Consider the following 25,941-nt stretch of genomic DNA (forward strand, 5'->3'; position numbering starts at 1 on the left):
ATGGATGCAGGCTTTGAAGGAGGTTTCCATGGAGGCCGTCAAACAAACAGTGGTGCCGGTCGATGCTTGCAGAGAGGGAGTAAAGGGGGCAGGGCGCCACCGTCCGAGCAATGGGAGAGGTCGGTTGGACAGTGTAGGCTGAAGGACATTGGTTCGAGAAGGAGGAGCAGGAGATTAAGATCAGATTAGTGTAGTCGTGGAGGACGATGATGCACTAATCATATTTAACAGCACAGTGTCGTCGCTTTACAGACGTGGTTGATGTTCTAGAGGGTTTACGCACCAGCCAATTACATAGCGTGCATCATCCATGCCATTTTGATCAACGATTCAGGTTTCTGCCTGTGGTTAATTATTCGGTCATTGTCATTGCCTAAGGTATTGGACTAACCAGAGGGTCTGTTTGGATCTATTAGCACTAAAAATTAGCTAGCTAATAGGTAATAGTTGCCATTTTTATCTAGCTAATTTTGAGTAGGAGGCACTTTCGATCACCTGGTAATAGGTAGTTGGATAGTGAGTTGAAGATGCCTATGAGCTATTAGAATCTATTAGGTTAGTCCCAATGAAAGAAACTAGTAGTTTCTATAACATAGGATACCGCACCAAAAAAAGTACTGCTTTCCAACCCATGGTTTCTATGAGTAATAATTATTTTCTCTTTCTCTCTCCCAACTCTATCTTCTTCCTCCAATGGGAGTGCGGCACGAGCCCCCTGTAAACTGGTGGTTTCTCCCCAATGGCGATTTCATGGTTTCTTGGTGCATTGGGTCAAGAGAAGACCTGATTTTTTCATGAGGAAACCATTTCTAGGATTTTTGCTCTCTTTCTTCATTAATTACGTTGCCATGTCAGCGTTTTGCCTACGTGGCAAGTCATTTAATGAGGATAGAAACCATCATCAATACACCATTGGGACTGCCCTTAGCAACTCCAAACTAGCTAATTGAACAAACAGGTATCAACTTCCAGGCGTACCCAGCTCGCCTTGGGAAACAGTGGCGCCTTGTCGCCTAGGCGTCCAGGCGTACCAAGCACTCGCCTGGACGCCTAGCCGCCTTTAAAACATGGCCTATTACTAATTCTAGGTGCTAATTTCTAGGGCTAATAGATCAAAACAGGCTTTTAGGGCGTGGTTGGTTGTAGACCAAGCCTTGAGTCAGGATGGCCAGGCTATGCAGGACCTAAGAAGCTGGGTTGAGCTTGTGCAAGTGGTCGTGTTTGGTTGTCTTTGCTGTTGGTCTAGTATGAGACGAGATTGTGTTTGGTTGCATGCATGCATTAGTTTTTTTGTGTGTCTAACGCATGGGTCCCTGCATCCTAGGTGAATCAAGTCATCCTGCATCATAAGGGAAGGAGAAATCCAGAAGACGGAGGCGTGCGGGATGGAGGAGGGCAAACGAATGAAAAGATACAGGCAAAAGGTGCGAGCAGGGCAACCAAACACAATGCAATTGCACGGAGAGATGCAGGATGCCCCTTCGGACGCCCTGGTTCGGGCAACCAATCACCCCCTTAAGGAAGTGCAGAGCATATTATTTGTTTGAAAATATATCTAACACCATTTATAAATTCGATGCATTTTTATTTAGCATTCTTGTTATGAAATATACTATATTCTTTTTGCTGGTTCAGTTATTGTAATAATAGACGGTCAACAGCCCAACATCATATTTTGACGTAAAGGTTTCCAATGTTACTATTCCATTGTTAAAAAATGAATTTGACGCGATGACAATCTTACATTTTTGTCAGTGACACGGATATAGAAACATATGCTAGGATGGCTTCTCTTTTAAACTTGTAGCGGCAGCTTTGAAAAGGGACTCCATACATCTAATGCCGGTAGTGCAGGCTCAAGCCCCGGGCGACCTAGTGCTAATCCACCCCTGCACATTGCAGCGTTTTAGGATCTGTGAATCAATTTGAAGGCCAATGAATGGTTACAGAAACAGATATTGAATTTCTTAAAATTGAGTGTTGCACCTTTTTTTGGCTCCTGACAAGAGAAATACGCATCAAACTACAGGCCATTGTTGTCCCCTGATCTCGTGGTGGATGTATTTTAGTAGCATTTGTTTTAGAATTACATAGTACAACGTAGACACCCATAACATACACGTACATTCACCTCTATAAACACACGAACGCAAACCCTACCCATGAGCACCGACTATACTTGAATCGTGGAATTGTTCTTGACCAGTTGGTGTCATCATAAAAAAAACATAGCCCAGGGCGGCCTGAAATCATATTTGGCCCTAGTACTATTTTGCCAACCAAAAAGTCTAGCCCGGGGAATAATTGGCCCCGTACTATGGCCCATAACCATAGTTTTTCTTTTTTTTTTCTTTCCTTCACACGTCGCACCTATTTCTCTCTCTCTGCCTCGCTCCCGGCCTTCCCCTTCCTCTGCATGCCGCAACGCAAACCGCAAGGAGGATTTCAAAAACCCTACCTCACTACCCTACTCCGCAACCACCCCGATCTCCCAATGGAGGTGCTGCCGGAGATCGCGGGCTGGTCCGAGCAGTCGCTGTCACCAGACGCCGCCATGCGCCGCGCTGCCGAGGAGAGCATCTCCTCCGCCGCCTCTTCCCCGGGCTTCGCGCTCACGCTCCTCGGTCTCACCGCCTCCCCGCGCCACGACATGCAGGCCAGCATCGCCGCCTCCATCCACTTCAAGAACATGCTCCGCCGCCGGTGACACAAGCCCGACGCCGACGCGCCGACCACCTCCCCGCCTCCTACCGCGACATCATCAAGGCACACCTCGTCCAGTTTCTCCTCATTGCCCCGCCCCTCATGCAGGCGCAGCTCTCTGAGGCCCTCGCCACCGCTACGGCCTCCGATTTCCCCACCAAGTGGGAGTCGCTCCTCTCATCCATCGTGTCCTCCCTCCGCGCTGCCGTCAACGCGGGGGACATCGCCGCCGCAAACTCCCTCCTCGCCGCCGTGGTGTCGATCTTCTCCAGCTTCCGCAACGCATTCGACAATAATGCCATCCTCCTCGACCTCAAGTACTGCCTTGACACCTTTGCCGCCCCACTGCTTGAGGTTTTTCTCTTCGCCTCCGGCCGCCTTCAGGCTGTCGCCACCACGGCCAACCTGCTCGAGCTCCGCCCCGTGTATGAGTGCCTTCGCGTCTGCTGCCAGATCTTCTATTCGCTTAACTCCATCAACCTGCCTGCGTTTTTTGAGGATAACATGCGCCAGTGGATGACAGAGTTCCGAGCCTTCTTCACCACATCCAGGGGCGGATCCAGAACGGGGCTGCGCCCCGGGCTGAGCTGGTGATTCACGTTCAAAACAGTCTGATCTGGCTTCCTAGGCCTTCTTTTGTCTAATTAAGATCATAGTTTTTTAGGCTAAACACCACATATGTTAAAGGGGCTACATGGACTCACCCCGGGCTGCAGCCCGGGTAGCCCGGGCCCTGGATCCGCCCCTGACCACATCCTACTCACCAACTGTTTCATACTTTATTCGAATATAATAATGCTCGAGATGAGAATTAGATGTAATTATATGCGTGCGTGTATTTATATTAGCAACGTAGAATACGTACATAAAAACATATTATATATTAAACAAATATGTGTAACTAAACTGAAAACAAATTAAACAAAAAAAAGAAAAAGAAAAGGAACCTTTAGTCTTGGTTGGGGTTACCAACCGGGACTAAAGGGTGCAGCCACGTTTGCTCGGCTGGAGGGCCTTTAGTCCCGGTTGGTAACACCAACCGGGACTAAAGGTCCCTTTTTAGTCCTGGCTCGATGACCCGGGACTGAAGGTTCCACCTTTAGTCCCGGGATCGTTGTCCTGGCGCGGTAAGCGGGACTAAAGGCCGTTACCGCCCGGGACGAGACCATCCTGTAGTAGTGAGATGGTGCCCCCGATGCGCTCCGTGCTTCTGTCTGTGATAACCTGCAGCTTTGTATAGAGAAGTACGAGGAGGACTTTAGGGGATACCTGAAGGAGTTTGTTGAGGCCGTGTGGTGGCTTCTCATGGCGCAGACCGCTTCTCCATCCCGTGCGCAGCTTGCCATTACTGCGATAAGGTTTTGACTACAGTTGCCGAGAGCGTGCACCATGCCTTATTTGGGAGTCCTGAGGCAATGAAGCAGATATGTGATGGTGTTGTTGTGCCTAATTTGCGCCTGCGGGATGAGGATGAGGATGAGGAGTTGTTTGAGGGCAATTGGGTGGAATATGTTAGGCGTGACTCTGAAGGTAGCGATGCAGAAACGCTCAGGCGGGCAGCGTGCCGGTTGCTGCGAGGCCTTGCAGCGAACTACCAGGAGCAGGTGGCTGCACTTGTGTCAGCACAGGTCCAGCAGATGTTGGCTGCATATGTTGCTAATCGGGCAAACAACTGGAAGGAGAAGGATGCTGCAATATACCTTGTTATTGCTCTAATGCAGAAGCCTGGTGCCACAGGTGGCGGCACACCCGTGGTTGACATGGAGAGCTGCTTTACATCTGTGATTGTGCCCGAGCTCCTGGACCCTGATTGGCAGTCTGAGCCAATGTTGAAGGCAACTGTGCTCAGGTTCTTGAAGGAGTTCAGGGATCAGATCCCCAAAGCCACTGCACTGGCAGTCCTACCAAGTGTGGTGAGGTTTCTGACGCATGAGTCCAATGTTGTTCGTTCATATGCTGCAAATTTTATTGATTTTTTTTCACGATCGGACTATTCACCCGTATTTCATTAAGAGGTAAAAGTTTCAAGAAACAACTTTAGCCAAATCTCGATGGCAAGTAGCCATCAAGGTTGACTAGAACACACACTCTACTAGATACATCGTTAGGGATTACATTGTAGCTAAGTTTTGCGACCAAAGCGGGCAAACCACCGAAAGTGTCTTAAATCCTACCTGCACCCAATCATCCGCCTCGCGAACCACCTTCAGGTACAGCTCCTACGCCCCAGATGCCGTCCACGAGAACGTCCTGTTGTTCCTCGGATCCAAGAGGTGAGCAGCACTAGGGAGTCAAAGGCCGGTCGCAACGCAACCTCGAGCCGTAGCCGCTGACGAAGCCACCACGACGCTAGTTCCTCCGTGAACGTCGGAACAAGCGCCATCAGTCTAACGGGTGCCAACAGGGAGAACCAAAGCTGTCTGGCACTGACGCACCCAACGAACACACTACCGGAGACGGCAACCTAAACTTTGCCGAGTGTTTTTTATCGGACACTCGGTAAAGAGGCTGTTTGCCGAGTGTCAGAGAGAAAGCACTCGGCAAACAAATGGCACTCAGCAAAAAGGTGGTTTGCCAAGTGCCGAACACTCGGTAAAGACCAGGTTTGCCGAGTGTCGAACAATAACACTTGGCAAAGGGCCGCTGCCGTTAACGGCCGGCAGCCGCCGTTAATCCTTTGCCGAGTGTCTTCTCCTGACACTCGGCAAAGAGGCTCCTTTGCCGAGTGTCATTACTCGGCAAACCATATTTTTTTTTCACTTTTGACCTCCAAACTTTTTCTGCAGTCCTCAGACAATACCTGGTACTCAATGTTCCAATGTGGCACATTTCTCGGACTTTTTCTATATTTCTTTAATTTATCTCATTTAATTGAATTTTCTTGGATAATTCAAATTATAACTGCTAGTCATTCGAATAATTAAAAAAATGAATGAAAAAATGATATTCATATTATTTAGTATAATGTGAGGTCGTATCCAGGAATAGACCACCAATTTTGAACATCTTGTTCACGAAACATGACCACGAAGTTGCAGTCGAGTTGTTTTTAAATTCTATAAAAAGCAAACGAAGTCCGAAAATCATGAAACTTGTCAAGATGTCAAGATATCATATGTGGAGGCTGTGATAAAAAATTGAGGAGGTTTCGCGCAAGTTGTCACATACGATGCTTGCAAACCGATCATGAAGATTATTTCTAATACATGTAATACTCACTACTACACAAACTTTACTGGAGGCGAGCGTTTTCGGTTTCCCGCGGCGGGCAAAGCCGTCCGCCGCGGCCTAGAGGCCACGGTAAATCGTGGCTTAACCGTGGCGGGCGGCTTTGCCCGCCGCGGTTAACCGAGTTACCACGGCAGGCGGTGTAACGTGCCCGCTGTGGTAAATATACTTTTACCACGGCGGGCACGTTACACCACCCGCTGCGGTAAATTATTTTACCGCGGCGGACACCTTTTGTGGCCCGCCGCGGTTATGTTCATTAGCCGTGGCGGGCTTTATTATTTGCCCGCCTCGGTAAATTATTTCCTGAATTAAAAAAAATACAGCAGGCATATAAATTCAAATTCAAATCACATCCAGATTTCACAGATTAAACTTAAAACGTATGCAGACATTACACATGAGATAATATACATATATATATATACATTCACTTAGTCGTTCTTGTCATCGTTAATTCATTACATTTACATATTAAAGTCGTTATACATGCGCTAAGGTGTAATCGTGCGGACGCATCATCGTGGGCCATTTCCTCAGCCTCTCGTACTCCGGTAAAATCGCTAGCGGGCTGTTCTCATTGAAGAACGTGCCCCCTTCAAGTACGTATTTGTCTAAGACAAACTTACATATGTCCGCCTTTGTCTGCTTGAAGCTGTGTTGGGTGCTCTGCACGTCTCTCGACCAGTTCAATCCATTCTTGAGCACCTTCCAACTGCTGCTGTACTGCTTGCATACCCTCAGGAACTCACAGGCGTAGAAGCCACAGGTTTGTGATCCTACCGGTTGTTTGGCACACTGCATGATCGATACGCAAGCATTACAACACAGGCATTAGAACACATATGAACGGAAAGCACAATTAAACCTTTCAAATACTTACCGGAAAGTTGTGTCTGATTTTGATGCGGTTCTTATGCTTAGCCTTAAAATTCTCTGTTCTAAGATCATAGCATTTAGGATCCTTCACGTACTCCTTATAAGCGCTATACGAAATGTACTAGTATTAGGCAGGGCATTAGAACGCATATGAGAAGACAGTTCCGTCACTTACACTCTGAGGCAATCTTCAAAGGCCTGTACCCTTTTAAGTTTGGCACTGTCAACGAATCAAATACGCAGGCCCTGCCATCTTGAGGGTAGATGATAAATGCAACCCAGTGACCCTCGAGGCCTTGGCAGCGCCATTGAAACAAAATACAGGTTACGACGAGAAATAATAATACTAGCTAGCTACCCACTTATCTCTACAGGCATGTCTTCGACTTACCCAAAGTGGTAGGCAGCTAGGATACACCCATTTTGTAACAACCCAAAAATCCATACACCAAAAATATCAACTACAAATTTTTTCTCAAAACTCCCATGTGATGATGAGTGTCATGTATAGAAACCCAACCTAAGAGATGCATTAGGTCTAACCCCAACCCAAGTCAACACATAAGCATGGCATGTCATTTGTTGATTATGATTATTTAATCTCTAACATATAAAGTGATGCATACATTAACTCAAATTGTGATTTGGATTTCTATTTGTTTTATGTTATGCTTAACAACTCTTTTAAAGAAACACACCATAAAGTAATTACTATTCAAACCAAAGGATAAATGTATAAAAAAAGAAAACTAATTCTATTATTATATATAACAAACTACACCTATGTTGATATACAAAATAGCTAAATAAATTCCTAATATATATAAAAGAATGTGGTGGGCCTCATATCTAAAACTCCAATGATTTTGGTGCACCCATTTTGAATTCAAATACCCAAACCAAACTTGAATTCAAATCAAGGAAGAAGAAAAAGAAAACAGAAAAAGGAAATGAGGAAGAGGGCCTCGCAGCCAGCTCGGCCAGCTCGGCTTCGCGGCCCAACCAGCCCAGACAACCGACCGACCCAGCCCTTCACCTCTCCCCTCTGCTGGCCCACGCGCGCGCAGTAGCAGGCCGGCCCCAACTCGCGTGGCCAGCCCAGCTTGTGGCCTAGTGCGTCGCCCACTCCCGCGCGCCCGCTCAACCACCATGCTCAACCGCCTGCGCTCAACCGCCCACGCGACCAAGAGCCGACAGCGGTGGTAGGGGCGGGCCAGGGGGTCACGCCCGGGGCATGACCCTGTCCCCATTGCGCCGCGCTCACGCAACCTCGCGTCACCGTCTGATGCGGTGCACACGCCTCCACCGCACGATGCCAGCCGCCATGGGAGGCATGGTGCTCGGCTATAAAGCCACGCCCGGCGCCTCAGCCTCTCCCTCAGCCACAGCCGCCGCTTGGTGGCCTAGCAACCCGCACCGCACCGAGGGTAGAGGGCCGAGAAGGAGATCGTGTGAGGAGGATCGAAGCCCCCGCGTGCTGCCGAAGTCGCCGGAGCCGAGGGCGACGCCGTCGTCGTCATCACGGTTGCGGGTCGGTACTGCACGGCTTTCGGAGCTACACGGCCGCAACCCGCCACTGCACCGCCAGCCAGTCGACTCCAACACCTACGGTGAGCCCCGATTCTTCCCCTGCGGCCGCCGGACCCTGCTACTCCGGCCATGGCGCTCCACACCGAGAGCGCGTAGGCTAGGGCCGTCTTCGGCCGCTGGGAACACACGCACCCACGCACACATCCGCGACCACGCCGTGACCACCCCGCTGGAGCCCCGTAGTTCACCCGTGCGCCTCGCCATCGTCACCTTGTCGCCGTGGCTGCCGGGGAGTCCCTACCGGCCACCTGGAAGCTGAAGCCCCGCCTTGAGCCCTGGACGCCTTCGCCGTGCACCCATGGATCCGCAGAGGCCCCTATTTGCCCAGCTGAGCCACCGGGGAGCCTGCTTGCGCGACTTCGCCATCGGCAAGCACCGCCGAGCCGCCAGCCGCCATGGCCAACGCCCTAGAAGGCCCCAGCCACCACTTAGACCCCAGCATCATGATCACCGTGGCCTGGGGAAGCTTTTCCCTTCCCCAATTGGACACCAGCGCCGCCACGAAGGCTCACCCGCGAGCTCGCCGTCGGCAAGAGCACGGCCGTGGGAGAAATAGAGGATTCATCCTCGCCGACCGTCCGCGCCTACACTCGGTCCATGTGAGCCGAGCCGAGGGAAAAGACAGTGGACTCGGTCCACCATGGACCCTGTCTTAGGTCCATGGACCGTGAACCTGCGTCCACCATGAACCACGCACCGTGAGCCTACACTGTGGACGAAGCCCAATAGAAGCCCATGGCTACGACATGGCAGCGTCACAGCTTGCCACGTGGCGGTCCAAGCCCAGCCCAGATCCAGCCCTGTCCAGGCCCAGTTTGAACCCGGCCCGTATTGACCGTTGACTGGTCAACGTTGACCGTTGACCTAGCCCCACATGTTAGTGGCACAGACACTCTGGACCCACACGTCAGATGCTGACGTCACACGGGACCCACATGTTAGTAGCAACACAGCCGAGGTGATGTCATGCTGATGTCATGATGATGACAGCTGCTAACGTCAGCAGCCCTGGCTCCACACGTCAGTGACCTGACCCGTTGACTATTGACTCGCCGTTGACTTGACGTTGCTGACGTCATGCTAACGTCAGCTGGACCCCACCTGTCAGCTTGGAACCGAGATGCTGACGTCATGCTAACGTCAGCATGCCACGTGGACCAGTCACAGCGTGACACGTGTCAGCCCAGGATTAATTCAGCCTTTTTCCAATTTCAGAAATGATTTAAACTTCGGAAATTCATAACTAATCCATATGACCTCGGAAAAATATGAAACCAGGACCAAAATTCATCTAAAATCGAGCTCTACACAATGAACCCATGCTTGAGTGCATTTGGCTCTTTTGAATTTTCATTGCTTCTTTGTGCTATCCTATAGACGTCACTAACGTGACTATAATGCGATCGTTTGCAGACTCGGAGGAGAACCAGACAGACAAGGATCGTGAGTACCATGAGGAGTACGGAGACAACTACACTGAAGGTGCCACATCCCACCCAATCTCGTAGCACCTATTACGCATGGCTAATATAGAACTGCTATTGCTTTACTTATTGCTACAGTCATATTATGATAGGACTTGCATGGTAGTATGCTTATTTGAAGGCCTTTACCTTGACGCAACCATACCCCTGCATACCCTGCTGTTAGGCTAGACACACGCTTACTGCTATATATTTCATTACTTATACTTCTACTACGCTTGTGCTACATACGTGGTGGAAACTGGTGTTATCTGGACTATGGGGAGAGTGCTGTGTGTGTGACTTGGGTGTGTGGAGGGTGAGGGTTGTGTCGACCAAGTTGGAATATACGACAAAACTGGGGCAAGTCATGCCATGTGGTGCTACCTGGGCACCCTTGGAATGGATACCTGTGGTGGGTAAAAGGTATATGAGGTGGTCCTGGGTGTAAACCTGTGATGGGAGGAGCCCGGGATGGAGGTGCTGTGGTGGCACGATAAATGGAAACCCTGATGAAGACATTCTGGCTTGGTCATCCCTAAGGACTTACTAGTACTCAGATTCACCAGGAAGCCTTACGTACCACTCGCCCTATATGGTGCGGGACGACCGGACTACTTGGTAGGATATTGCCACTACTGCTAGGTTGATAGCGGACAGTGTAAGGAGGTACGGGGCACGGAGGATCTCCCCCACACCCTTCCGAGACTTCATGGAGACCTTGTGGACCCGGCTCATGACTCACAGTTTTAGCCGCCCTAGACTAGACTTGGGGTGTACCAGGGCTGAATGGTAGAGTGACATTATCCTAGGCTAGCAAGTGACCGGAATCAGCCCAGTTGACGACGGTCAGCGAAGAAGGTAGATCTTGTGGTTATGTAAAACCTCTGCAGAGTGTATGGTTGATCGATCGATACATGTGCCGACTTGTCGGCTATGGACCTTTCCTGGGTTTCGCTTAAACTAGATAGTGAGATGAGTCCTTCTCTTCTTCCCCCTATGAGAGAGTGTCGGTCGTAGCCAGGGGCTACGAGCCTTGAGATAGTGCCGAGAGGGAGTTGGCTTGTCGACTGAGCGATGGTATGGTTATGGTATGGTGATGGTGTGGTGATGGTGGTATATCGATCCTAGGATCGAAACCTGGCTCTAGAAAGGGAATGGGGTGGAATGTGTGTGGGAATGGTGTTAAAACTTGACCAGCCATTATTATATACTTGATATGCTAATACATAGGAAACCCTAGCCTTATAGGTTCCTTTTGACTATATCCAACTTGCATCCAATTTCCACAAAGCAATGCTCATAGGGTTGGGATTGGCTAGTACAAATCGTACTGATAAATTTTGGCACATAGGTTCTACTGAGGAGTATAGCTCCAAGGAGTTTGACGGTTGAGGGGTTCGTGCCTACGCTCAAGTTTGGCGATCTTATCTTCAAGCTGTTCTGAATGAATGCTACTTTTGATTCCGCCAATGCGGCGATGTAATAATTTATGTAATTCCACACTATTTGTACTCTGATATTATCATTGTATGGATGTGATATTCGACTGGAATATGGGTAATATGATCTACAACGGTCTTATTACACTTCGACGCTGTGGATTTCCCTTCACGGAAATCGGGGTCGCTTTAGTTGGTATCAGAGCCATACTTGACCATAGGACGAAACCCTTAGAAATGGACGATAGAATAGGACGTGAACAACCCTTCTTTCGGTTATATACCAACCCTGCATTTACTTTTATGCAAGGCTTATCTATTATTGACCTGCTAACACCTGGTTCCTTAAAACATGCAGATGGTAACGAACGTCGACTGGCCACCTCTAGGACCGCTACCTCTGGACCACGCCAAGCTTACCTTCGACCTACGTGAGCTCGGGGGATTTGCACAGACCCTCTGCCGAGTTCTTGTCACGTTAGGTGTCCCCGATGAGCTTGTCAAGGTCACCTGCACCAGGAAGCCAGCTTAGGAAGGAGGAATCGAAGGACCGATTGTCACCTTAGTCGAGTTCCTAGCTAGTACTACCTTACCTTCTATCCCAGCTTTCACCGAGTTGACTATAGAGGACACAGTCGAGGAGGGACTGCAGGCTATCTCACACAAGGCACTTCATAGAGTGATGAGGGACCACTACGAGCACTTGAAGGCAATAGAGTTCCATCTACTTCCCTAGGCCCTCGACCTCAGCCATACCCCTAGTGAGCAGAGTTTCGCAGCCGGCAGAGTTATCCTTGTAGAGGAGGACAGGTGCCTTTGCGTCTCGGCTATCCACCTACTCGAGCAGGACAGGTACATAACCCAGCTTGAGCAGAGGAGACGTCAGAACCAGGCCCTCCAGTGGGAGTACCAGGAGCGAGACTCGCAGGGAGCATAGGAGCGAGCTAGTCTACTAGAGGCAGTTGCCAAGCTATAGGACAAGCTCAACCGTCGTGAGGAAATCCACAGAACCGAGGTCGCTGACTTACAGGACAAAGCAGCCGACCTAGGCAACAGGAACTGCTACCTCGACAGCAAGGTCTTGGAGTTGCAGAGAGAGTTGGACGACAAGAGGGCCGAGTTCAACTGCAGAGGGGACAGAGAGAGATCCAAGGGGATTGATATGCTGAAGATCCAATCTCAGAACAAGACCATGACTCAAGAGCTAGAGGAGTTTAGGAAGAAGGCCGTTCGCAACTAGGGTCACCTGATCGAGGCACTTAGGCAGACCGAGTACCTATAGGACCAGTGTGAGAGGACATGGTAGGCTTGGTAGAAGTCTAACAGGAAGCACCTCAAGGAGATGAAGGGTATGTGGGATCAGCTACCCAAGGAGGTTCACAGCAAGACGAAGCCTAGGATAGAGGAGTTTGAGTTAGCCCTGACTCGCCTCAACCTAGACGCCTACCCTACCTTACCTGGAGCCAAGCCTACTGAGGAGCTTGCCGAGGCCCTGAAGTACGTGTCCCGACTTCACAAGTCTGATGAGGAGATCGAGATCGAGAACAGTCGTATCCCAGCTACGGTGTACGAGTTAGAGTAGATGACCCTGCATGGTCATGAGTCATGTCAGTAGCTTCTGTAAGTTGTACCCCATGATGTACCCCTTATGAGATGTATTATGAGACATTATGCGTAGTACGATTCTCGCACGTCTTCAAGTGTAGCTACTAGAGATGATGCTATGTAATAAAACCCATGTAATGAATGTTTTGGATCTTATTGCATCTTATGGATCTTATTGCTTCTTTGTAATGAGTGTTGGATAGTATAAATGTTTTTCTTTAAAATCGTCAAAATCATGTAATCATATTGAATTATAAGCACTTATGGCACAAACACTAAATTCTCTATGATCCGTGTTGCAGATGCCGAACCACCGATCTAATCGCCTAATGAACCGTGGACGTGCGCCCACCCCTAAACCAGTTGAACCAAATAGGGGACATGGTGGCAACAACCATGGCCATGGCCATGGCCGTGGACGTGGAGGGATACCCTTCAACCTAGAGAATACCCCGCCGCCTGAGGAGAACATTCCACCACCACCACCACCGAACCTAGTAGAAGTGATGGCACAACAGACCTAGCTTCTTGCAGCTCTTATTGAAGGAGCAAACCGTCGCCAGGGAGGTCAGCAGAATGACTTCCAGAGGAAGCTGGAAGGATTTCTGAAGCTAAGGCCACCTACCTATGATGGCACCGACCCTTACCCGCTTGTAGCCGATGACTGGCTCAAGGAGATGGAGAAGAAGCTGGACCTCACTACTTTCACCGATGATGAGTGTGTTGGAGTAGCCACACACCAGCTCATAGGTGCAGCATGCGCCTGGTGGGACAATTTTAGTGGTTCCCATGAGGACCCTGCTAACATCTCGTGGGATGAGTTCGCCGAAGCATTCACTGAGTATCACATTCCCAAGGGTATCATGGAGGCCAAAGCTAAGGAGTTCCGCAACATCAAGATGGGAAAGGATAGGGTGACTGAGTACACTACTCGTTTCACCAACCTTCTACGCTATGCACCTTCCTATGTTGTGAACTCTGAGAAGGAGAAGCTGTACTACTACCGCAAGGGACTTAACCCGCACATCAAGCTGAAGTTTGGCGGTATTGAGAGTAACACGTTGCGTGCTCTGGTGGATCGCTGCATCCAGATCAAGAAAGACCGTGCTGAGGCTGGAGAGGAGTACAGGGAGAGAAAGCGTAACCCTGAGGAGTCCTTCCGTGGCCGTGATCGCAAGAGGTTCCACAGAGATGCACCATCCAGGGAACGCTCTCGCCATAATAGGGATGACAACCCTAGATCGAGCAGGGGTAGTGGAGGCTACACCGCCAAATACTCCCGCCCTGCTCAGGATCGTTACACCCGGGACCGTTATGCTTAGGACCGCAACACTCAGGACCGTTTCAACCATTCCCGCTCAGCGAATGAACGCCCAACACAGAACCGCCCTGCACCAAGCACTGGAACTGGAAGGCAACCACGCCAACCCCTACAGGCGGTACGCCTTTCACATGCTTTACTTATGGCCAACCAGGTCACAAAGCCGCTGAATGCCCTTAGAACTCAGCTGTTCAGAAGTCTCAGTTCAAGGGATCTGCTACCCGTGGACGTCTCAACCATCTGGACGCCGAGGAAGCACAGGCTGCGCCTGACGTGGTGTACGGTATGTTTTTAGTTAATGTCAATATTGCATCAGTTCTATTTGACTCTGGAGCAACTTGTTCTTACATATCATCCAAGTTTACATGAGAGCATGACCTGCCTATAACCCCACGTGAAAAGCCTATCATCACCAGCTCACCGTTAGGAGACCTAAAATGCACCCACATCTGTAAGGGAGTGAGTCTTACCATTGAGGGCCTTACCTTTAAAGCCGACCTAACCCTGTTACCTTCCACAAACCTAGATGCCATCTTAGGCATGGATTGGTTAACCATTCACTGAGGTATCATATCATGTTCACCTAGATATGTCCAAGCGACCCACCCATCAGGCCAAGTCATTAGATGTGAACCCCAGTCCGAAAAATCCACCTCTATCTTGTGTGCCCTTAAAGCGAGTTCAGAATCGTAGAAAGAGGAGAAGACAGTTCATGATGTGCCTGTGGTCAGAGACTATTTCGATGTATTCCCTGAAGAATTACCGGGTATGCCACCAGACCGTGATGTAGAGTTCATCATTGATCTCTTGCCGGGAATAGGACCTATTGCCAAGAGACCCTATCGTATGTCCGTTGATGAACTAGCCGAGCTCAAGAAACAGCTTGATGAGCTCATCTCAAAGGGATATATCAGACCCAGTGCTTCACCCTAGGGATCCCCTATTCTGTTTGTCAAGAAGAAGGATGGCTCAATGAGAATGTGCATTGATTACCGAAACTTGAATGCAGTCATCATCAAGAACAAGTACCCTCTGCCAAGAATCGATGATCTGCTTGATCAGCTTCGAGGTGCCAAGTATTTCTCCAAGATTGATCTCAGGTCTGGCTATCATCAGATGAAGATTCGAGAGAGTGACATCCCGAAGACAGCTTTTGTGACTAGGTATGGTCAGTTTGAGTTCACCGTGGTGTCCTTTGGACTCATGAATGCTCCCGCCTACTTCATGAACATGATGAATAAGGTTTTCATGGATGAACTGGATAAGTTCGTGGTAGTATTCATGAACCGGATATTATCGCCGATTCATTGAGAACTTCTCCAAGATAGCCCGTCCAATGACCAACCTTCTGAAGAAGATTAAGGAGTTTGAATGGACGCCCGAGTGCGAACAAAGCTTCCAGGAATTGAAACAGAAGCTTACCACAACTCTTGTGCTAGCATTGCTTGATATCAGCAAAGATTTCATGGTCTATTGTGATGCATCCCGTCAAGGACTTGGTTGTGTACTGATGCAAGATGGGAGAGTGATAGCATATGTGTCTCGACAGTTGAAAGAACACGAGAACCGTTACCCTACTCATGATCTTGAGTTAGCGGCAGTTGTGCATGCCTTGAAGATCTAGAGACACTACTTGATAGGTAACAAGTGTGATATCTATATGGATCACAAGAGCTTGAAGTACTTTTTCACTCAGGAAGATCTAAATATGAGGCAACGCCGATGGCTAGAGTTGATCAAGGATTATGACCTGGAAATTCACTATCATCCGGGGAAAGCTAATGTAGTCGTAGATGCTCTTAGTCGTAAGAGTTACTGTCACACCTTGATCACTGAATCCATACCACCTGAGCTCAAGGAAGAGATTGATGATTTCCAACTAGAGATACTACCGCATGGCTTGTTGAATGAGCTCCGCATATAGTATAATCTCATAGATCACATCCGTCAAGCTCAGAAAAGTTGCGAAGAGATCGAATATCTCCGTGGTCTGATGAAACTAGGCTACAAGACCAACCACCAAGAAGATGAACAAAGAATCATCTGGTTCAAGAATAGAATCTATGTTCCATCTGACCTAGTACTATGAGAGGAAATTCTGTCAGAAGCTCACGATTCCAAGTACTGTATTCACCCTAGAGGTTCAAAGATGTATCAAGACTTGAAGAAACACTTCTGGTGGAAAGGCATGAAGATAGACATTGCAGGACTTGTGGCATGTTGTGACACCTGCAATAGAGTCAAGGCTGAACATCAAAGGCCTGCAGGGTTCCTAAAGCCTCTTGACATTCCCGAGTGGAAATGGGAGAGCATATCCATGGATTTCATAGTTGGATTGCCCCATTCGTAGAAAGGCAATGATTCCATCTGGGTGGTTGTTGATCGTTTGACCAAAGTTGCTCACTTTGTACCCATAAAGACCAAGACCAATGCTGAAAGATTAGCAGATCTATATGTTGAGAATATCCTCAGACTGCATGGATCTCCCTCTAGTATTGTATCTGATCGTGGTCCTCAGTTTGTGTCCCAATTCTGGGAAGCTCTGCACCAGTCCATTGGAACCAAACTTGACTTCAGTACCGCTTATCACCCACAGACAGATGGATAGACTGAACGAGTAAATCAGATCTTAGAAGACATGCTTCGCGCTAGTGTACTAAATTATGGCTCTGACTGGGAGAAATGCTTACCCTATGCAGAGTTCTCTTACAACAACAGCTACCAAGCCAGTCTCAAGATGTCACCATTTGGAGCTCTGTATGGCAGACCTTGTAAGACACCTTTGATGTGGTCCCAACCGGGAGAAAGATCGTTCTTTGACTCCGCTAAGATCCAAGATGCAGAAGAAGGAGTTGTGCAAGTGAAGGAGAATTTGAGAATTGCCCAAAGCCGATACAAGAGTTATGCTGACAAAAGGAGAAGAGAACTTGAGTTCAATGTGGGAGATTTCATCTATCTCAAAGTATCCCCTCTACGTGGAACTGTCAGATTCCATGTGAAAGGAAAGCTTGCCCCTAGATTTGTTGGCCCATACAAGATTTGCAAGAGGATTGGAAAGCTCGCCTACAAACTTGAGCTACCCGAGGAATTGTTGGGTGTGCATCCCATATTCCATGTCTCACAGCTACATAAGTGTTTGAGAGTACCCAATGAAGTAGTTCCAACTGATACACTTGACATTCAAGATACACTCGAGTATAAAGAACATCCTATCAGAATTCTGGGCAGAGATACCAAAGAGACCCGAAGCAAGACTATTCCTATGCGCAAGATCCAATGGAGCAATCATATAGAGAGAGAAGCAACATGGGAGAAAGAGTTCGACCTCCGGCTACACTATCCTTACCTCTTCGAAGAGTACGTTATGCTTTAATCTCGAGCATGAGATTCTGTTAAGGGGGTAGGACTGTAACAACCCAAAAATCCATACACCAAAAATACCAACTACAAATTTTTTCTCAAAACTCCCATGTGATGATGAGTGTCATGTATAGAAACCCAACCTAAGAGATGCATTAGGTCTAACCCCAACCCAAGTCAACACATAAGCATGGCATGTCATTTGTTGATTATGATTATTTAATCTCTAACATATAAAGTGATGCATACATTAACTCAAATTGTGATTTGGATTTCCATTTGTTTTATGTTATGCTTAACAACTCTTTTAAAGAAACACACCATAAAGTAATTGCTATTCAAACCAAAGGATAAATGTGTAAAAAAAGAAAACTAATTCTATTATTATATATAACAAACTACACCTATGTTGATATACAAAATAGCTAAATAAATTCCTAATATATATAAAAGAATGTGGTGGGCCTCATATCTAAAACTCCAATGATTTTGGTGCACCCATTTTGAATTCAAATACCCAAACCAAACTTGAATTCAAATCAAGGAAGAAGAAAAAGAAAACAGAAAAAGGAAATGAGGAAGAGGGCCTCGCAGCCGGCTCGGCCTGCTCGGCTTCGTGGCCCAACCAGCCCAGACAACCAACCGGCCCAGCCCTTCACCTCTCCCCTCTGCTGGCCCACGCACGTGTAGTAGCAGGCCGACCCCAACTCGCGCGGCCAGCCCAGCTTGCGGCCCAGCGCGTCGCCCACTCCCGCGCGCCCTGCTACATTGCTCGCTGCCACTGCCCGTTGGACCCCACCCGTCAGCCTTCTCCTATTCATCTTCTCCACGCCACGCTCAACCGCCCGCGTGACCAAGAGCCGACAGCGGTGGTAGGGGCGGGCCAGGGGGTCACGCCCAGGGCATGACCCAGTCCCCCTTGCGCCACGCTCACGCAACCCCGCGCCACCGTCTGATGTGGTGCACATGCCTCCACCGCACGATGCCAGCCGCTATGGGAGGCATGGTGCTCGGCTACAAAGCCACGCCTGGCGCCTCAACCTCTCCCTCAGCCATAGCTGCCGCTTGGTGGCCCAGCAACCGCACCGCACCGAGGGTAGAGGGCCGAGAAGGAGATCGTGTGAGGAGGATCGAAGCCCCCATGTGCTGCCGAAGTTGCCGGAGCCGAGGGTGACGCCGTCGTCGTCATCACGGTTGCGGGTCGGCACTACACAGCTTCCGGAGCTACACGGCCGCAACCCGCCACTGCACCGCCAGCCAGTCGACTCCAACACCTACGGTGAGCCCCGGTTCTTCCCCTGCCGCCGTCGGACCCTGCTACTCTGGCCATGGCGCTCCACACCAGGAGCGCGTAGGCTGGGGCCGTCTCCAGCCACTGGGAACACACGCACCCATGCACACATCCACGACCACGCCGTGACCACCCCGCTGGAGCCCCGTAGTTCGCCCGTGCGCCTCGTCGTCGTCACCTTGTCGCCGTGGCCACCGAGGAGTCCCTACTGGCCACCTGGAAGCCAAAGCCCCACCTTGAGACCTAGACGCCTTCGCCGTGCACCCACAGATCCGCAGAGGCCCCTATCTGCCTAGCCAAGCCACCGAGGAGCCTGCTTGCGCGACTTCACCACCGGTGAGCACCGCCAAGCCGCCAGCCGCCATGGCCAATGCCCTGGAAGGCCCCGGCCACCACTTAGACCCCAGCATCATGATCACCGTGGCCTGGGGAAGCTTTACCCTTCCCCAATTGGACACCAGCGCCGCCACGATGGCTCACCCGCGAGCTCGCCGCCGGCAAGAGCACGACCGCGAGAGAAACAGAGGATTCATCCTCGCCGGCCGTCCGCGCCTGCACTCGGTCCACGTGAGCTGAGCCGAGGGAAAGGACGGTGGACTCGGTCCACCATGGACCCTATCCTAGGTCCATGGACCGTGAACCTACGTCCACCATGAACCACGCACCGTGAGCCAGCACTGTGGACAAAGCCCAGTAGAAGCCCACGGCTACGACGTGGCAGCGTCACAGCTTGCCACTTGGCGGTCCAAGCCCGACCCAAGATCCAGCCCTGTCCAGGCCCAGTTTGAACTTGGCCCGTATTGACCGTTGACTGGTCAACGTTGACCATTGACCTGGCCCCACATGTTAGTGGCACAGACACTCTGGACCCACACGTCAGATGCTGACGTCATGATGACATCACACGGGACCCAAATGTCAGTAGCAACACAGCCGAGGTGACATCATGTTGACGTCACAATGATGACAGCTGCTGATGTCAGCAGCCCTAGCCCCACACGTCAGTGACCTGACCCGTTGACTATTGACTCGCCGTTGACTTGACGTTGCTGACGTCATGCTGACGTCAGCTGGACCCCACCTGTCAGCTCGGAATCGAGACGCTGACATCATGCTGACGTCAGTGTGCCACGTGGACCAGTCACAGCGTGACCCGTGTCAGCCCAGGATTAATTCAGCCTTTTTCCAATTTCAGAAATGATTTAAACTTTAGAAATTCATAACTAATTCATATGACCTCGGAAAAATATGAAACTAGGACCAAAATTCATCTAAAATCAAGCTCTACACAATGAACCCATGCTTGAGTGCATTTGGCTCTTTTGAATTTCATTGCTTCTTTGTGCTATCCTATAGACGTCGCTAACGCGACTATAATGCGATCGTTTGTAGACTCGGAGGAGAACCAGACAGACAAGGATCGTGAGTACCATGAGGAGTACGGAGACGACTACACTGAAGGTGCCACATCCCACCCAATCTCGTAGCACCTATTACGCATGGCTAATATAGAACTGCTATTGCTTTACTTATTGCTACAGTCATATTATGATAGGACTTGCATGGTAGTATGCTTATTTGAAGGCCTTTACCTTGACGCAACCATACCCCTGCATACCCTGCTGTTAGGCTAGACACACGCTTACTGCTATATATTTCATTACTTATACTTCTACTATACTTGTGCTACATACGTGGTGGAAACTGGTGTTATCTGGACTATGGGGAGAGTGCTGCGTGTGTGACTTGGGTGTGTGGAGGGTGAGGGTTGTGTCGACCAAGTTGGAATATACGACGAGCCTAGGGCAAGTCATGCCGTGTGGTGCTACCTGGGCACCCCTGGAATGGATACCTGTGGTGGGTAAAAGGTATATGAGGTGGTCTTGGGTGTGAACCTATGATGGGAGGAGCCCGGGATGGAGGTGCTGTGGTGGCACGATAAATGGAAACCCTGATGAAGACATTCTGGCTTGGTCATCCCTAAGGACTTACTAGTACTCAGATTCACCGGGAAGCCTTACGTACCACTCGCCCTATATGGTGCGGGACGGCCGGGCTACTTGGTAGGATATTGCCACTACTGCTAGGTTGATAGCGGACAGTGTAAGGAGGTACAGGGCGCGGAGGATCTCCCCCACACCCTTCCGAGACTTCATGGAGACCTTGTGGACCTGGCTCATGACTTACAGTTTTAGCCGCCCTAGACTAGACTTGGGGTGTACCAGGGCTGAATGGTAGAGTGGCATTATCCTAGGCTAGCAAGCGGCCGGAATCAGTCCAGTTGACGACGGTCAGCGAAGAAGGCAGATCTTGTGGTTATGTAAAACCTCTACAGAATGTATGGTTGATCGATCGATATATGTGCTGACTTGTCGGCTATGGACCTTTCCTGGGTTTCGCTTAAACTAGATAGTGAGATGAGTCCTTCTCTTCTTCCCCCTGTGAGAGAGTGTCGGTTGTAGCTAGGGCTACGGGCCTTGAGACAGTGCCGAGAGGGAGTTGGCCTATCGATTGAGCGATGGTATGGTTATGGCATGGTGATGGTGGTATATCAATCCCAGGATCGAAACCTGGCTCTGGAAAGGGAATGGGGTGGAATGTGTGTGGGAATGGTGTTAAAACTTGACCAACCATTATTATATACTTGATATGCTAATACATAGGAAACCCCAGCCTTATAGGTTCCTTTTGACTATATCCAACTTGCATCCAATTTCCACAAAGCAATGCTTATAGGGTTGGGATTGGCCAGTACAAATCGTACTGATAAATTTTGGCACACAGGTTCTGCTGAGGAGTATAGCTCTGAGGAGTTTGACGGTTAAGGGGTTCGTGCCTACGCTCAAGTTTGGCGATCTTATCTTCAAGCTGTTCTGAATGAATGCTACTTTTGATTCCGCCAATGCGGCGATGTAATAATTTATGTAATTCCGCATTATTTGTACTCTGATATTATCGTTGTATGGATGTGATATTCGACTGGAATTTGGGTAATATGATCTACAATGATCTTATTACACTTCAACGCTGTGGATTTCCCTTCGCGGAAATCGGGGTCGCTTCACATTTCCCCTGATCTTCTTCATTGCTCCTAGTATGTATCTTGAAATGTTCAACTTCTCATTGTCCATCAGTTTCTTCCTGTGCACCTCTCTCTGTCGCTTGGTCAAGTCTTTCATGGTTGGATAATTGTCATCTAGGTGGTAACCAATGATGATTCTTTGAGCAATATGCATTGGAGATAGATAGATAACATCATGTTTTAGTTCCTTGGATATATAGGCCATCAACCTGCAAGGACAAGCAATCGTGGCATATATAAGTAGTCTTGACCGATTCAAAGGCCGGTGATATGTGAAACTCGCAATTCATCACTTACATAGAGAACAAGGTGACTTGGGCGATGTCAAGGTCTTGTTCCCGTAGTAGTCTGTACATGTCGTGGAAGTCCACGGGGAGTTCTACATCGTTGCCGGGCAAGTGGAAGTACTCCGCCACAACCTTGACTAGAAAACCATGCAGGCCAGCTTTTGCCGCTTCCATGTACCAGAGATGAAACCTCCTTGTCTCCCACCGTTCCTCGTCAACGAGTTGGACCTTGGTTATCATGAACTTCCCATGCTCGTAATGGCCGGGGCAGTCATCCGATTCAGGAAATAGATGGAAAGGTGATCTCGGCCTGGGATAGAAATGTTAGTACCATATTATGGCAAAGAAAAGTTATTAGCAAATTATGCTCGCCGCTACCATACCTTTCAAACTCAAGTGAGTATGTGAGCTGCCCTTGGTCGCCTTTAGTCTTCGCTGGCGGTGGAGGACAGTGTCTTGTGCTCGCAATGGTAGCAGGCGGTGTCTTTGCCCCTAGTTCCTCCATGCCTCCCAGTCCTTTGCTCGTGCCCTTAGACGGACTACTGGGAGGTGGAGGTGGACTTGTTGTTGGAGGAGGAGAACAAGGGTGAGGGCTTGTGCCTCCTGGTCCTTTGCTCGTGCCCTTAGACGGACTACCGGGAGGTGGAGGTGGACTTGTTGTTGGAGGAGGAGAACGAGGGTGAGGGCTTGTGCCTCCCGGTCCTTTGCTCATGCCCTTAGATGGACTGCCAGGAGGTGGAGGTGGACTTGTTGTTGGAGGAGGAGAACGAGGGTGAGGGCTTGTGCCTCCCTGTCCTTTGCTCATGCCCTTAGATGGACTGCCAGGAGGTGGAGGTGGACTTGTTGTTGGAGGAGGAGAACGAGGGTGAGGGCTTGTGCCTCAGGGTGAGTTCCTTCCCTTGTCATCCCCGCCATTGCCTTCGTCATCGCCATCGCCGTGATCCAGATCATCGGGGGGACAAGATCCGACAACAGATGGTTGTGATGCTGGTGTCGCCGTCAGCATAGAAGTCAGCATCGAGAGAATGATCTCTATGTCGTCCTTGTTCCACAGGACTTCGGAACCCATAGCAACTCCAAGGATCATTACCCCTTCTGCAGTTGGATATTCCATTTCAAATTCTTCGTATTCAGTCGCATACCATGTAAGTATCACGGCAGCATAGTTGGCAGGGATCTGGTCTTGGTTGAAATCTTTGATATCTTCTTTGGGGGTGCATGTAACCCTCACCCACGGTCAACTTTTTTGCCCTGCCGAATGGGATCGTGAGGTGGACGCGCATGGGTTCCCGGATGTCGTCGACGGGGTGCCTTGGGCGATCCTCGATCATCGGCAGTGGCTGCCCTTGTGTCTGCCCTTGTGGAACTTGAGGCACGGCCACACCAGCCTAGCAAAGCATCTGTGACCTCATCGACACCATATCTGGGTCATTGCTCGTGAAGGCTTCTTTTATGGACCGGCTGATCATTTCGGCCAGGCCTTGATCATAGCCCTTCTAAAAGATGCCCTCCTTGTAACTCTGCCTTGATCGGTATGTGGCATTGTCGGATTGCCATGACTCCACTGAGTTCCAGCTCATCTTCGACGACATGCCACAGACGTGGCCACGGTGCTCGGGGGTTCCCAGCACCAGGGTCAGCAAGTCCTGGCCCCTGCGAACCTCGAAGCTGTCCTTGGATTTAGCGGCCTCGATGAGAGCCCTCTCCACCTGCTCGAACTTGGGCTCATTGAACTTGCTCGCGCCCTCCTTGAGCTTCTTTGGCTTGCGGGCATAGATGAAGTCCTTAGCCCTCAAGTCTACACCGTCGTACAGATCGGAAAGCCCGACGGTAGCTCTAGCCCTTTCTTCCTCCCACCACTGGGGCCTCTTACCAGCAAACCCAGTCATGCCCAAGTGGTGGGGGTGCAGGTTCTTCTTTGTGAGTGCGCTGAACTTGGCGCTCTTTGCCTTTGCTTCTTCTGTTGTTCTTTGTTTGCAGAACTCTTCCCAGTGATGTTCCTTCACCATAGTGTATTTAACACAGGTTGACTTGCCTAGCTTCAGGTAGTACCTGGTCAGCATGGACTTGAAGTTTCTAAAGGCTCTTCCTGCCACATGCATGACCCACTCCCTGCACTTGTTGAGATCGGCGTCCTCGGGATAATGGAAGCTCCTCGTCACCTCACCCTAGATATGTGTCTTGTAGTCAACCGGGACATTGTTCCACTCCTCCCAAGTGATCTCCACCTTGTCCTTGACTATACATGCCACCTGGTTGCTGAACTTGGCAAGGACCGTGGGTGGCGACAATGGGTTTCCCTCTGGTCCCACCTCATGGATCACATGGACTTCGCCGTGGGTTTCCCTCTGGTGCCTCCCATGTTCCCCCCTTCTCAGCTTTGTCCTCTGACCCCTAGACTTGCCTGAAGTGGTTGGAGATGGAGTGGGGGGTTCTTTGTCCCTGACTTGTTCCTCCTCGAAATTCAATTCTTGAGGCACCACCAGCATCTGTTCAGGGTTTGGAGACCGCGCACTTTCAACTTCATCGTCCCTCGGTTGGTAGGTCGGATCATCTTTGTCCTCTGTACGATGTTTCTTTGTTGGCCTCGGGGTCACGGACACTTGGCTCTCGAGGCTAGTTGATGATGATGCACTAGGGGTAGGGTCGCGCCATTCGCTTATCAGTTCCTCCGCCATTGGAAAGCTACAATGAATACATATTTCAGTTGTATAGACACTGTTATAGAGTAGTAGAGTAGAGTAGTACTAGAGTAGTAAAGTAGAGTAGTACTAGAGTAGTAAAGTAGTAGTAGTTGGCTCAGATTTGCCCCATTGTCATCACATCGCTTTTAAACTGGTTGCTTGTATCTGGTATACAAGCCATCCTAGTTTAGCGGGGGCACTCGATCATCATCGCCGCTGCCTCAGCATAAAAGGGTTCACATCATTGCATATGCCACTGCCTCAGCTTAGAAGTGTGAAAAGAATCATCATTGCAAATACCAAACAAAAGCCATCAAGATAGTTTCAAAATTCAGCCCCAAAGGGCTAAGTCCTTCGGCCATCAAGATAGAGTAGAAGACTAGAGGAGGTGAGAGTAGAGTAGAGTAGAGTAAGAGGAGTAGAGTAAGAGCTGTACAGCTCAAAAGTTTGTTTGGCATCATAGGCAGCAATAAACCCCCATCACAGCTCAATCAAATTTAGTCAGTAAGAGTAAGAGTAGTAGAGGAACTGCTCAATTTAGTCAGCAAGACAGCAGCCAGCAAGACAGTAGTAGTAGAGTTCAGTAGTAGCAGTGTTAGCAGAGTTTAGTAGAAGATTGAGTAGAGTTTAGTAGTAGATTGTATAGTAGTAGTAGTAGTAGTATTCACAGGCAGCGGCAGCAATATTAGAGGCATCATAGGCAGTGGCATTGCTCAGCATTGAAGTCTGGCATCACAGGCAGCAACATGAATCCCAAAATTGACACTGCCAAAAATAGCATTGAAGTCTAGCATCACAGGCAGCAATAGAAATCCAAAAATAGGATTAGATACAAGTCCACTTGATCTCATCACCAAAAATAGGATAAAATAGCATCACATCACAGTATAGTATTTAATGTGTGTGAAGCAAGCACAAAAAATAGCATCACATCACCAAAAATAGGAACGGAATTTTTTTTCATTTCCGCAGATGCAGCATCTTCGCTGCTTTAATGTGCGTGAAG

The 25,941-nt window shown here is 49.4% G+C and overlaps 1 pseudogene; it reads left to right on the forward strand.

Moving 5' to 3' along the window:
* The first annotated feature begins 2,491 nt into the window (after window positions 1–2,491).
* LOC136481067 (exportin-2-like) overlaps window positions 2,492–25,941 on the forward strand; it is a 63,358-nt pseudogene continuing 39,908 nt past the window's right edge.

Source organism: Miscanthus floridulus, chromosome 9 (assembly GCF_019320115.1).
Source record: "Miscanthus floridulus cultivar M001 chromosome 9, ASM1932011v1, whole genome shotgun sequence".
NCBI lineage: Eukaryota > Viridiplantae > Streptophyta > Magnoliopsida > Poales > Poaceae > Miscanthus > Miscanthus floridulus.